The 14,650-nt window shown below is 41.0% G+C and overlaps 1 protein-coding gene across 4 annotated transcripts in view; it reads left to right on the top strand.

Moving 5' to 3' along the window:
* MAP4 (microtubule associated protein 4) overlaps positions 1-14,650 on the top strand; it is a 161,291-nt gene that overhangs the window by 57,650 nt on the left and 88,991 nt on the right. The gene's annotated exons all lie outside the window — the stretch shown is intronic.

Here is a 14,650-nt window from a genome sequence, read left to right as displayed (position 1 = left end):
CTCCTGTTCCCCGTGAGACTGACAGTGACGTTTCTTCTCTGAGTACACCATCCTTTGATGCAGTTTTTTCACTCACTAATTCTTAGCTGCTACTGAAATTACACTGCTTTGTTTATTCTGCAGCTTCTCCTTCCACCCCAAACTACCCTTCTGTCAGTATCTCCTAATACTTGCTTTAGCAATGTCAAAGATGAAATTGAGGTCTTCTGAACCTTTTTTCATACAGCGTTAGGATAGCTTTGCAAGAAACTTGTCATTACTTAAGTGGACCAGTATTTCAAACTTGTGAGGCATTCTAGAAAATAATTGATCTTCCAAGCAGCCTAACATATGCTGAAGTTAGTCTTCTTTTAGCAGTTACATTTAATGATAAACACCAGTTCCCTTTCATGAGACTTTCTTACTGTGAATTGGGTTTCCTACCAAATTCCAACTGAACTGTTTAGGATGAGCAGTACCGAACTCTGCGACTGTGTGCATGAGCCAGTGGATTGTTTCCTTTTGCGGTGAGGAGGGTGCAGACTTCGACAGGCCATACTGTAGCACCTCTGTTTTCTTGAGGATAAAATATTCAAAAGTCAATTGTCATCCTGGCATTGGTAAGAGCTATTTATTTGGCCTCCCTCTTCATGATCTCCAGCTCAGCTTTAGCAGTACAGATAATTGCTAAGATTGTTTGGATGTTCCCAGCACTAGCATCCCTGCGAGTCTGTAGGTGTGGCCCCAAGAGAAAAAAATCCAGGAGATAATGATGAATGTATGGGAGTGGGAGACAGGGATGAATCAAAACACTTTTTTTGCTATAATTCTATTTAGTGTGAGCAAGTGTTCATGTTCTTATTGAGGATGGGAATATAAAAATTGATCTTTGTACTTAATTTGCCATTGTAAATCTGGTCAAAAGGAAGCTGTGCATCTTTTATAACTTAGTATAAAACTGAAATTAATAACACTTCTGAACCTTCCTAAGGATACTTCCTCTCTTTTTTTTATACATATAACTAAAAGGAAATAGAAATAAAATCAGATTTATAATATTCCAGGTGTGACTAATTAAATGCATTGGGATTTTGTAATTGAACTTCTGAATTGTGTTTAAAAAATTTCTTGGTATTTACTTAATACTAGCTTTCTGGAGGTTTAACTCTTCCCACACTAAATGCTAACATAACCTTGATCAAAGATACTTTTATCTGAAGCTTTTTAATTTATTAATATGTTCCATCTTTGTGGGATAGAGTTGGATTTTTTTTTTCTTGTTAAAGGCTGTGTAAAAGTGACTTCAAAGTGGTAGAAACAGCATGTCAAAGGATGAAGAGTCATAGGCATCGAGTTAATTAGGCTTTTCAGAATAACAGAAGATTTATACAACACAACTATTTCGTGGACTCTTTCCCACTACCCAGTTCTCTATGGAATACTTGAAATATCCATCCTTATACTTGACAGTAAGGGAGAAATGGTAATTTTTTATCAGATAATGGAGGGTTTTTTTAGAGTTGAAGAGCTGTTGATGCTCTGCAGAAATACAGGCAAGTTGTTCCAGACCAGGTGATGGACTTCAGTAGTGCCTGGTTCTACATTTAATAGGTGCTGTGCTGCCTAAAGCCTTTTGTCCCTGGCCCTAAGCCACTTTCAGTTTTTGGCTGGCTTATTTGTTTTCAGCTGGATCTATTCCCTAATCTGTCTCTTTTTAAAGCTGAAATGATTCTTCTGGATATGCAATGTGGGCCCAACGCAGAGGTGGGAAAGAGAGTAGCTGAGAGAGGGCTAAGGAAGGTGGTGCTGAAGGAAACCAGCTTTTTGTAGCAAAAAGCAGTGTTAAGAGCTACAGAGAGAGCTTTTTAGAGGCAGAGCTGTGTTTGAGTTGGGTTCTGAAACGGACTTCAGGGAAAGTATTGGGGAAGATGTAGTTAAGCTATTTGAAAATACGAATGTCTGCTTATCTCTCCGGTCTAGATCACAGGAAGCATTGCTACATGTTTTTTTCACCTATCAAATAAAACAGGGTGATGACTTGCTAATGTTTTATTGCATGCAACGTTATCTACAGACATCTGGTGTATGTGTATGCAGAGGTTGGAATTAGTCAGGACTGCAATCTTAGTGCTGGTTTGGCAGCCTGTGCTGCCTTCTGACCGGATGCCCTGCTCCGAAATACCATTAATGTAGTAGATGGCATAAATCCAAAACTAATGTAACTTGGGGGCAAAACCCTATATTAACTGTTGAATTATTTTTATTATAACAATGATGTATTTAAACCATTGGTGCAGGGATGTGTATAGTTCAGTATTTCAGAACGTGAAGGAAAAAGGTGAACAGTTGACTTTACGTCGGCTGTTTACTTGGGGGTCCAAACCTGTGGCCGTGAGGCTGAGAACCCTCTGCACCCGTTTGCTTTCCCTGAAAGGGAGAGACTGGCAGTTTCTCTGAAGGGTTCAGTTCTTGGCAGTGCTGAGCTGTATGTGGCGATTGCTTATTTAGTTTGTGGGCTTTTGTTTTTTTGAGAATTTGAGAGCTACAGACCGGGAGCTCTGGCTTGGGTCCTCAGCACATAGACTGAAACTCTCTCTATTAATTCTGTTCTTCCTTATAAGGAGAAATGGAAGAGCGGTTGGTGCAGCATTTGGAGGGAAGCTGTGCACATCTGGTGCAACTCAAATGAATCAGCGAGGGTGTGGGGAAATTGTTAATAGCTTATAATCACTGATGGCATGTAGGTATCGAGTTAGGGAACTAACTGCTGACTTTCATGATGCAAAGGTTAGGGAGTGCTTAGTAAAACTGTAACAGCAGGTTTAAAACAAAAAAATATATGCATAACTTTCGAACAGTGCAACGTTTGCAACTCCTTATTGCAGGATATTTGCCTCGAGTTCAAAGGAATTCTATATTTTTAAAAAAGACAAATTTCTGGAAAGAAATCTATCAAGGATGATCATATGGTTTAATCTGGATACCTCTTTTTCCAAGATCCTGTTCATTATCTTGCTGGAAGATGAGAAGTAACCTAGGGAAGTATTGCTATTCGGTGTTCATACTTTCCCTAGCTGGACTTTCTCTCCAACCAGCCTGCTTGTCGTTCTGTCATCTGAGATTTGGTCACAGAAATACACAGAAATACTTTGTCACTATTTTCAGTGCAAATTGTGCTTTTAAGCAGCATCCTGAGCTGCTGCCCTCTTGGTAGCAATTTGTCACTAATCTTGATTTATCACAGTTAATTTTTGCATGTGGCACAATGTCATGCCATAGCATGACTAGTGATATATTTGCAGACACCTCTAAAAGCAAAATTCCATGTGTCCCTAATCTGGCTTTTGGCAAATCTCCTGGCTGCACTAAATGAAATATTGCTTGTTGTGCAGTTGCTACCTGAATGTTCATGTTTACTAATGACTTGCGCTTTTTTGCCCCTTCCCCATCCCGTTTCCCTCTCCTACTTCTTTTCCTCTCTTCTATTTTCTCCTCCTAGAAGCCTAGACTGTCTCCTAACACTGGGGCTGCCACTGATACAAGATACCAGTGTACTTTTCTACCTGCCATTACACTTCTAAAATCTTCAGCATTTTACAGAGCTCTTGCTTTACATCTTTGGACTTTACGTGTAGAAGAAACCAAAGGGTAGCTGTGCTGTCGGCCGATCAGCCCTCCTCCTCCTCCCTCTCTGCTCTGCAGTGCTTGTTGAAACCTTCCTTTCTTTGTGTAAGCACAGACGTGCATGATGGTTTTTAACTGCACTATTTCAGCACTCCCACTGTTTTTAAATCACAACTACAGCTCCATTTTTAGTTCAACCACTTTTAAATTTAATTTATATCCTTTTTCATGGACGCTTAATAACAGAAGGTTTGATATTAAATTTAAAGTTGTGCTTTCATAGCGGATGGGTCCACCACGACTGCAGCTCCTTTCCCTTCTCCCTGTGCTCACCACAGCCTTTTAGAATAACGCTGAGTTTTACCTGCCTTTATCCTTGCTGCTTTGGAACCTTCTCATATGAGGTTTATCTTTAATCATGTTGTCTTCTTCAGAACAGGTGTTTTCACATCATAGCATTTATTATACAGACTTGAGAAACAAATTAGGAAAAACCATGTTTACTGAAGTACAAGCAGATTGTCTCTGGTTTGTGAGGAATGGATTATGGGGTTCAAGCACTTGCCAGCAACTGGGAGTATAAAGGAAACGACCAACCCCAAATTCCTGCCTCAGTAAGCTGTTTTGCTGTCGTACTGCTTCCTGCAAGCCTTGGAAGCAAGAAAGAAAATTGCCTTTCTTTAACTTCATACCTCTAGCTTCATTTTGGTAATGACAGCCTTGGATGAAATTTTACCTGCCATGAAAAATAACCTTTCCTTTCTAAAAGTGGGAGAAACAAAAGATCTAGGACTAAATTGTTAAATGTATACTGAAATAATTATGACAGTTTCCAGTGACACCAAAAGGAATGGGCCTGTTTTAACCTTAAACAGAGCTACAAGAGGTCAGCAAGTTTGTTGCAGTTCCTGCTGTCTCCGTAAAGGTGCAAAGCTTTCCAAACACAAAAGCATTACTTACTACCATGCAACAGATAAAACAAAATGCAAAAGAAGGAAATAATTTAGAGACTACTTAGTATTTCACATGAGACAAGCTTAGCCCAGGTTTTTGTAGATGAGTGCATGTTTTGTTTGAGGATAATTGTGTTGTGTAGCTAAAGGTACTTTGCCTACAACACCTGATAAAAGTACAGGATTTATTTGAACCCAGATCCAGTCTAAGGTAGGACGTGATTCTCCAAATTGCCAAAGCTAGCATACTAAGGCCTTCACTTGCCTAAAAATGATATTTTCTTGTTGTGAAGAGAGTAGCTTGGACCTGAATATTCCTAGTACCCTGCTAGTACCTTCTACTACATTACAATACTGGTCTACTCATGATATACTGGAAGATTATCGCATCTTGAATGAATACTACTGTTAATGCTACCAGAAGGTTTTCTTTCAAGATGTCCTTCAAATAGTGACCCATCCAGTCTTGATTTTTTTTTTTTTAAATCTGAGACCTCACATGCTTCCCACCCAGGGTGACAGTGTCCAGAGTTGCTGCAATGAATTGTGTGTAATCAGCCTGTTTAGTGATGCACATCAGGACTCAAGGCTTTTGTTCTCTAATTTGGTGGCAATTTATTGCTTTACCCACCATCAAAGCCTCATTAGTAGCTGACATCCTTGTGGTGCCAATTTCTGAGCAAGTTAACACCGTTGGCTGCTCCTCCGAGGTAGATAGCTGTCACTTCCGAGAAAACCCCGTTGCCTACAGGCACTCAGCTGCCAAAGTGGGCTCTTCCCTTGCCGGTCCCATGTGCCAACCTGGCAGAGCCAGCACACAGTTGCTTAAGACCAGCAACCTTAGAAACAAGATGCTGATCAAAAGTACAAAAATAAGCATTTCCCCGTGGACTAGAGCAATAATGGTAATTGGGATTTAGGATACACTGGCAAGTACGGCTGTCACAGATTGCTCTGTCTTTCTGGTTTTACTGGAAATATGCCATGTGGCAGCATGTAGCCAACAGCCTCCACTTTGACAAGCCACCAAAAGCCTCACCAACACCCTTTTGGGGGTGGTGGAAGGCCCTGCTCGTGCGGGTCTGCAGGCCACCCGGGACCCTTTCTCCAGCTGTACTTCACACATCGGGTCTGCTGCTCAGTCACACAGAAAGGTGAGATGAGAGCCAGCCCTGGTGTGTGGTGCAAGGAGAGGTGTTTGGTCCTTCTTGTTGTCATGAAGCGCTTTCTTCTTGGGGGGGTGGGTGGCATCTGTGGCTGTAAAAGGAGATTGTTGTGTTCTTGGCTTTATTTTTCAAGACCTCTTTGTAGCCTTTTTTTAATGCGGTTGATTTTGGAGCAAGACAGCATCACGGCTAGTTTGGAGGCCTTTTAACTTGGTTCCACAAGTCATTCTTTCTCACCTTTTGCCTTAAGTGGGCTTAACTATTTCTGCCCTAGAAATAGAGAGTAAATAATTACAGAGAGAAATTTTCAGGTTGAATAACAGTTTTCAGATTAACTGAATATCAGACTTCCTTCCCCCAACCCCTGCACATGCCTTATTTTATTGAAATGCAATAATGCTTTAAAGTGTTGGCTAGAGGGGAGTTTCTAGCACTTGTAGCAGTTGCCTAGGTCAACTCGCTTTGTGAGGTGGACAGCAGAGTTATGGAGTGATCTGCCTGGCACAGGACCCCTGTTCAGTGAAATCGGGCTGGACGCCTGTCAGCTAACCAGGCACAGCAGTGTCTTGAGCAGACCAAAGCAAAGCTTGCTAATGCAGACGGGGGACACCCCCGGGGTTCAGTCACTGTCTCAGCTGCTAACATGAATAATTCATTCCATTACATTACCACTTCCCTCCCCCCTATATTTTTATCCTTGTTTATTTTAAATGTCATTAGGTTTAAAAATTTGAATGTAAACTTGTAGGTAGAGGAAGGGAGATGGTTGTTTCTTGATTGTGGTGGTTCTTCCTTACAGGACTCTTACCAAAAGCTCTGCAATGTCACACATTTGCTTTTTCTGGGGTGGAAGTGTAACGTGCCTGTCTTGGGAGGCTGAATGGTTTGGCAAGGGGGAGGGTAGGGGATGTTGGAGAGTCAATGCAGAGTGTTGTTATCTTTTGTCACTCCCAGAAAATGTACGTGTATCTTGCTGAAAACTCAGTGCAGTAAATGAATATTCAGGAGCGTGTGTTTCGTTTTTCAGGTTGTATTTTCAGAAAGCCAGGTAGCTACCAAATGTGTTCCTCTGTTTAAATTTCACGTTACCCATACTTTTCTCCAGTCTTTGGAGGTGGTATGAAATCTTCACAGAACATACTATAACTTTCTTGTGCTTACAAGCTTGTCTGTTATCACTTCTGATTTTTCTTAATGATTCCAATGCTTTGTATGATGTGAAGCTGTATATCACTGTTGAATAAATCACCCTAATAAACTCTTCAAACTAACCTCTCAATAGTTGTACTGTGGTGAGAATCATCTTGGATTGTGCTGCTTGTTCACAGTTAATATCTACAGGTAGCTGCATGTTCTTGATTAACCGCTCTGGTGTTATTTCTAAAAGAGGTAAATGGCTTAAACTGGAATAGTTTGCTGTCTGGACAGATGTTTGAAAACATGTCCATCAAAAAATTGGTTTGGTTAATATAGGTAATATATTAAAAAGGAAATTCTTTCAATAAGCCACAAGATTTTGTTGTTGTTGGGGGGGGGAGGCGTGGGCAGAAATAGAAGGAAAATTTCTTCCCAGCATGCTCAAGGAACTGGGGATGGATGTGATGGATGCTCATTTCCATGTTGGACTTACAAGGTACTTAAAATCCGCACGTATGAACTAGCTACTAAATAGCGTCTAGTGTTTGTGGCAGTGCACCTCTTACGGCTTAAGATGCCTGATTTTGTGACAAAAATGACATGTCTGTGGGAATGGTAATCTACACTTAACACTATTTCTGAGTATATGATGTATACAATGGAAGCATTTAACTGCCACCCCAGCTGAGGTTCAGTCTTTGCTGTTTGTTTATCTAACCCGCTTTTGCTGTTGAGTAAGTTGCTAGTGCACAAGGTTAAAAAAACCCAAACCAAAAAAAAAAAACACCAAAAAAACCTAAAAAAAGTAATTCCTTATGTTTAGCACTTTGTAAATAGGACACTTAAAGGTGTGCTTTTCTAATTAAAGCTATTTTTCCTCTTTTACCTGCCTGCATATTTCCTGTTTGGTGCAAGTTTTTCTTTATAAAGGCTTTTATACTTTCAGGACTTAAGGGAGAGCTTTTTAGGCTTTTCAGAATGGGTCTGCGTCCAACCATATTTGCTAAAGGGAGAGTTCATGTTTTCTGTTGCTTCCGTCTAAAAAAAGCAGCAAACTGAATAATTCAGAAGGCTTGTTTAATTCTTCAGACGGGCATGACTAAGAGGTTTTTTGTGTGTGTCTGTCTGATCTTTTGGGGGTGATTATTTTTAGGCCTGAGATGGATGGGGGAAGGTGGATGTCTCGACGAAGCTGATCTGACAGCTGGCGGGCAGAGGTTGGGGGCGTTATGCCTCTACTCTGTGGCTCCCAGTGAGGATCCTGGGTGAGAGGTGGAGGCACTGCCAGGGGATGTGCTGCTTCCCCCTCGCCCCTGGAGGGTGAGTGTGGAAGACGAAGGCTTGTGCTCTTCAGGGTGCCCCTTGTGCAGGGCTCTGAAGGAGCTGGTGGTCTCTCAGCTGAAGGACCCTTGCAGCTTTCTACGGCTGGCAAAGGAGCTGAGTAGCAATTAGTATAATCTCAACTCATGAGCTACTCACGAGCAGTTCAGAAAGCTGAAAGAAACTTTCCAGATGTTGAAGCACATATAAACACTGGGAATGCAAGAGGCATCGGGGGAAATTTTTGTTCAGCACAGGACTTTGCTTAGAAAACCCAACCACTCTGAAGAGCCCCTTCCATGCCCTGGTTTAGATTAAGGTCTGTAATTCTCACGCGGCTAAGTGTTCGGTGGAGTGTTGTGCAGGGGAACAAAGTCACTGAGCACTCAGATTGCAGTGAAAGATGACTCATGAGATCACCAGGGCACAGATCTGTCACTTCAGTGTGTGTTTTATTAATACAGCTCTTCTGTATTGTCTGACCGCATACTAGTTTAACGTACCTGACAGATACTTGAGTTCTTATGAACTGAAAAGGTATATTGTGAGCTGCTTAACAATGGTTCTCTAAGTATACGTAATGTTTTGCAGCAGCTTGGCTTGAAAATATTACAGGTCTGTGCTAGAAGTATTGCATTTAAGAGCTTTCAGTCCTTGAATCTCTCTTGCTCTTCCACATCTCGGCGAGTTGAATAGTCACATTTTGTGTGGAAGTGATGTAGATGTATATTGACCACAGTGAAGGAATGTGTCCTAAGAGGCAGTCACTTGTGCTACCAGTTTTCTAAATCCTCCTTTCTGTTAAGACTTTGGATATTCTGGTGAAAATTCAGTTCAGAATGCTGGTTTCATCTGCCCCTTGAAATGACTGTAGGAATCTTTGATACCACAGGAATAACTTCTTTGAAAAACTATGACTTTGGAAGATCAAATAGAAAAAATGTATTTGTGGAGGAGGAGCCAGCTGCTACTAACACACTTTCTTTTTTCAGATGAAATTTTAGTGGAAAGAAGCTTAAGTGTTGTAGTGTACCTCTGAGGTGTTTGGTGTTTTGCTGACCATTTCATAAAACTAGATAGGACCACTAATGACCGCTGCCTTGTCTTCTGGAACACAGGGTAGTCCTCAGTGAGTATGTTCCATGCTAGACCGGTAACTTTTTTGCTGTAAATATCTGATTTCTTTCATCATCTGAAGGCTTTATTTTCGGGGGTAAGTTCTATATAGTTCCTACCAGTATTTAAAAAAAAAAAAAAACAAAACAACAACCCAAACCCAAAACATTTACTACACTTACTTCTATTTTAAATTCAGTCAACTTCAAAAGAGCAGTATTTTTGAGAAATTTACTTCCAGTATAAGTAGTTGTAGACTGATCAGCTCGCCTCTCCTGTCTTTAAAAGATATCTAAATGTTGTATTTTCAGATGAACATCGATATCTTTCCTGTCGACAATGAGCAGCTGTAAGTGTTAGGCATTGACAGGCAGATTATTTTGATTCCAGAACAATTTCTGAATCCCAGGGCCCAGAAGTGCATCATAATATGCATCCCTGTGCGTATGTATTTGTAACAAAAATCAGGCTGCTTCTGAGGACATGTAAGCAACCTCTTTTGAAGACTCTGGATGTGCAACTTGCTTGTCAGCCTCTTAATTGCCTGGTATATTAAAGTTTTCTTTGACCATCCAAGCAGAGGAGACTCTCACCTGTGTTACACTAAATGCACACGTACAAACTTTATGAAAGCCCTTGGAATGACAGCTTCTGTATTCAGTTTCATGAAATCATAGGAAGGCATAACAGTGCAAGTCACCTTCTGCAGAAGTTGCTGCCTCTTTAATGTCCTACTTAATCTGGGAGTACTGAGTCCCCGTCTGTGGAGGGCTGCAAGCACCGCACCTTCTGTCCTGGGGTTTTGTGTTCAGAGGAGCAAAACCAAATTCAGGCAAAATGTGCCTTTTGTGAAAGTGATTACTTCGTGCCGTTTAGGCTTGGTTAAAGAATGGTCCCTGCTCCAGCAACCGAAGCTAGGAATGAATGGCTGTTAGCGTCTTTGGAGGGCTTTTTGCCTCGCGGAGACAAATTCTAAAAGCTTATTTGGGTTTATGTGAAACAAATTGCAAATTTTTCTGAACTGTAGACTAATGCCCATGCTAATGCCTGTGCCTTTGCTTCATGCAGTGATCCAGTAATACCTCAGATGGTCTTTTGTCAGTTTCACAAAATACAGACATTTCTCCCTATTCCCCATGCCTTGCTTGGGCAGCTATAGATTTCTCACCTTTACTTGCCTGTTATATGTCTATGTACATATTAAATAGAAATAACTTTTCAAGGTCAAACTACTTAAAATTAGTAATTATGAGTCTGAACGCACTTTGAAATTTCAGTTCTAACCCCAAAACAAGTATTACGTAGTGCCTTAAATCTAGCGAGCACGGCTGCTGGCTGTCAGCAAACCCGAGTGCCTTCTGCCCTCGCTATCTGCTCGCAGAAGGGCACGTGCCCTGCGCAGCGTCTCCCCGTGTGGGAGGTCGCCGGAGCAGTCGGGCGCTTCCCTGTAGAAACATCAGCGCAACAAGGGAGTCATTTATGGCTACAGACAACCTCTCTTACGTATGCTGTAAATAGTGCACCTTCTCTGAAACTTTCTGGATCTAATTTAAATGTGATTGATAGCCTTGGCACTGTGGTAAAAGTTGTCTTTTTGGTAATTTTAATGAGCTCTATTGGGAAGAGAAATAAAATGATATAATAGCAACTTATTCTTTGCTACAGATTTTGTATCTTGACATCACTTCTACCCTGACCATGGAGCAGAAGCACAATTTTTCTTTTGTATATTATTGCCACTGCTTTTTTTGGACTCTCTGCATCAGTATCTATCTTTATTTCTTCTCACAATAGTCCTCTAATTAGCATGTCACTAAACTAAGCTTTGTGACTTTCCTAAATGCAATAGTAAGGGAATAAATGGCTACTGCTGGCAGTGGATACTTTGGGCTGGGAAGTCATATCTGATCAATGATGAAATACAGCTTTTGATCAAGAAGAAGCTGGGGGTGGTGGTAACTTCAACACAGGTAAAGCTGCAACATCCGCATTACGTGAGCTGAAATATCCAGTATGTCTCATGTGTGCTGGATTATAGGAGCCTTATGTTATGGGGGTTTATGCTGGGGGAGACTTTCCTACCCACCTCAGTTTGCAACTTTGCTGTTGTGAACCCGCTTTGTGTGACTCCGAGCGGGTTTCCCGTTATCCCTGCTCCTCGTGCTGGAGAGGATCCCTCTGGCAGCACGTGAAGCCATTCAGCAAGTGTTAAAAACCAATGTCAGGAGGGGGGGGGTTTACCTGCATGATAGTACTGCATCCCCTATGGGCTACTAGATTCAGCAAATTGCCATGTTATTACCAGGGAATGATTTTACTAAATGTTTAAAATATATTCAGCATTGTACTCCAGGTTTTTCTTACTGTAGTGCCCATTTTGGGCACTACTCAAGCACGTTGCAGTGGGGAATAGTTAAGATACTGTGTATTTGCAATGTTACTTGGCTATTATGTTTTAAAATATGCTAGTTGCCTGTTTTTATGAACTCTATTTAGGCCTAAATTCTTTAATGTCCTAAAATAAGATAGAAAGATTCAGCCAGTTCACGTTGTTGACGACTTACAGAGAGCAGACTGAGACTCGGAGGAGCGACAGGCTGTGTTCAGGAAGCCACCTTGGTTGGCCAAAAGGGCGTTGCTTTTGACAGTCACAGCTTCTTCTGCAGGTTCAGAAAATATTTTTTTGATAATTCTAGTGACTATCTAGTCCAGGTGAATAAGTAGTTCATTTGTAACTGAGAAGCCAGGTGAAGACTGAAAACAGCAACACCCCCCCCACCACCACCTTATTTTTCCTTTTTTGATGATAGTACTGGTGACATGAGGGACGAAAGGACAGTCTTTTGGCTCTGATGTCTTGCAGGATATCATGATTAGGGAAAAAAAAAAATCTGTTAATATAGAAAAGTTTTCCTCTTTAATTTTTAGATTAAAAAAACCAAACTGTTTTCATAACTTTGGTATTTTCCCCTGTGCTTTATCAGCCATATTTTAAACAAGTAATTTTCTGTAGTGGCTATTCAAAATGTCCTTCTTGTGTAGAGTTTTGCACCAAAATGTAGCTTCATGAGGGGGGAAAAAAACCCAAACCAAAACCCAACAAACCCAAAACAACAAAAACCCCACAAAACCAAACAAAAACTCCCAAACAAAAACCTCCAAAAAACCCCCCGTGTACTATGAACAATGTAACACTTAAACGGTTGTATGGCATAACTATAAAACCAAGGGTGTGCATGATTGTAATACTTCCCTGCCAAGGAATGTGTTTTAGAGTAGATGCTCTGTCTAGCTTGAGTTGGCTCCTGATGGGTGCTCGCTAATACTTTAGGGAATGGGAGTGTCAATAAGATAAACCTTAGGCTGGCTGACTCGAAATGCTGATTAGATCCTGAAGTTCAGTCTACTCTGACATAAATCAGTCCCCTTTTTTACATACGTTAAATGACATGCTCAAGAAGCTTTTCTTCCCGGGCCGTAGTCTTGTTTGCTGCTTGTATCAAATCAGCTTAAGTAGTTGTGTAACGAGCTCTGTTATTTGCAAGAAAGTAGAGCATGGCAGGCCCACTGGAACCGCTTTATGAAATGCTCCGCTTCCCCGGGGACAAAGGGGAATCTGCCCCCGTGCAGCTCCCTGTGAGGCTGAAGACACAAGTATGTAACTGAAAGCATTGAGGTTTCTGGGCCGCGGTGGTGTCGCGGCGTGGGGAAACAAAGCTGTGAGATGAGGAAGGGAAGAGGTGGGAATTAGCAAGGATGTGGGTTTTTCAGAAAGCCAGCACTCTTCTGTAGCGAGTATCACTCTGGGTTCCTAAAAGACTGCTTGCTGACGCATGAAGGACAGTAAGTGTTGGAACTTGTACAGCTACTGGGAATGTATTGAAAGCTCCAGTGATGACTACATGTAAAAGGAGGGACCTTTTTTTTTTTAAAAATGCTGTTGCCATGGCCGTGTCTGTCTCAAATGGTATTTTCCTAGCAACCTGCTACTTTTGCTTTTTGCTTCTAAACTTTGATTCAAAGGTGGAATGTATCCTGACTTGACTTGTTGAATAGAAAATAAAAAAGCTTATAATGAAGTAGTACATATGTCGAGAAGTCTATTAAAAGCTTTATGACGAGGCTTAGTGAGATTTAAAAAATGTTAATACAAAACCTTTAGGTTTTGTAGTGTGTTTAAGAGTCATTCTAGCAAGCATCTGACAGTTGGATGAATTAATGTGGTTTTTTTACAAAGCTTGAATTTCCTGAGCAAGTAGCTGTTACTTAAAATATTCAAGCCATGAGCTTTTGAGCCTATATCTTGAATATAATATCTTAATAGTGCATTTAAACCAACTGATTTGTGGAGGTATGCTTTAGAAGTATTGAAGAAGTATGCGGACTAATATCGAATAGAAAATGTGAACCCTTTTTCTCTCTGTCCGTACTTCAAGTTCATCAGCTTTTACATAAAATGAACTTGATTGCCATTTCTCAGAACTTTGTTTCTGTGTACCCAGAATATTTTTGTACACATAATCCTGTAAATGGTTGGACATTGAGGCAGCCTTTTTAAAGTAGGGTGGTATTTTCAAGAGCTTTTGAGGCAGGCAGAAGAGAGACTGAGGCTTAATGCTGCAAACAAGTAGGACCACTTACCCTTATGCTTTATCATCCAAACTCATGCTTTTATCCTACACTTACACTACCCAGTTTTCCTTTAATTAGCCTGTCTTCCTGGAACTTAACTGCAGGTTAAAAATATGCTTTCTTTTTTTTTTTCCTCTTTATTGCCTCAGACGACTTCCTGTTTCTTTTCGTGCTTATTCTGATAGCTTATACTACGGTTTTTGCAGTGACCCTTTAGATTACTGTAATTTATATGCCATGTATGCTTGAGAGACTTGTCAAAGGACAATAAAACAAACAATAGTACTGTAAAACACACACCAAAATTAAGCTTAGTCTAAACACTTTATCATCACCTTTTTGCTAGATCTGGTTAATTATTTAGCTTAGTAAGAATTTATCTTTCATATTAGGTCAGTTAGCTAAATATTTCCCTCTGAGTTAGTAATGTGGCCAAGCCCCAGGGATAAGCTACTGAGCTAAAAGCAAATAGGAATGCAACTCTGCAGCGATTTAGTCATCGCACATCTGCAGGCATGAACAGGAGAGTGGCCGGCAGCTGTCGGCTCCGATACCCGCCGGGAACTCCAGCAAATCGCCTGTGCAGCGGAGGCTGACGGGAAGGTGGGTTTGTGTGAAACATGTTGCACTGCTCCAAGCTGCTGTCTCCTTTTCACAAGTGCTCAATCTCTCTTGATTAAAACTCTTCCTTTTTCACCTCTTCTTCCTGCTCTAAACCTGGGG

This window comes from Aptenodytes forsteri, unplaced genomic scaffold (assembly GCF_000699145.1).
Source record: "Aptenodytes forsteri isolate BGI_AS27 unplaced genomic scaffold, ASM69914v1 Scaffold428, whole genome shotgun sequence".
NCBI classification, from domain to species: Eukaryota; Metazoa; Chordata; class Aves; order Sphenisciformes; family Spheniscidae; genus Aptenodytes; species Aptenodytes forsteri.
This window is presented reverse-complemented; position numbering and strand designations above follow the sequence as displayed.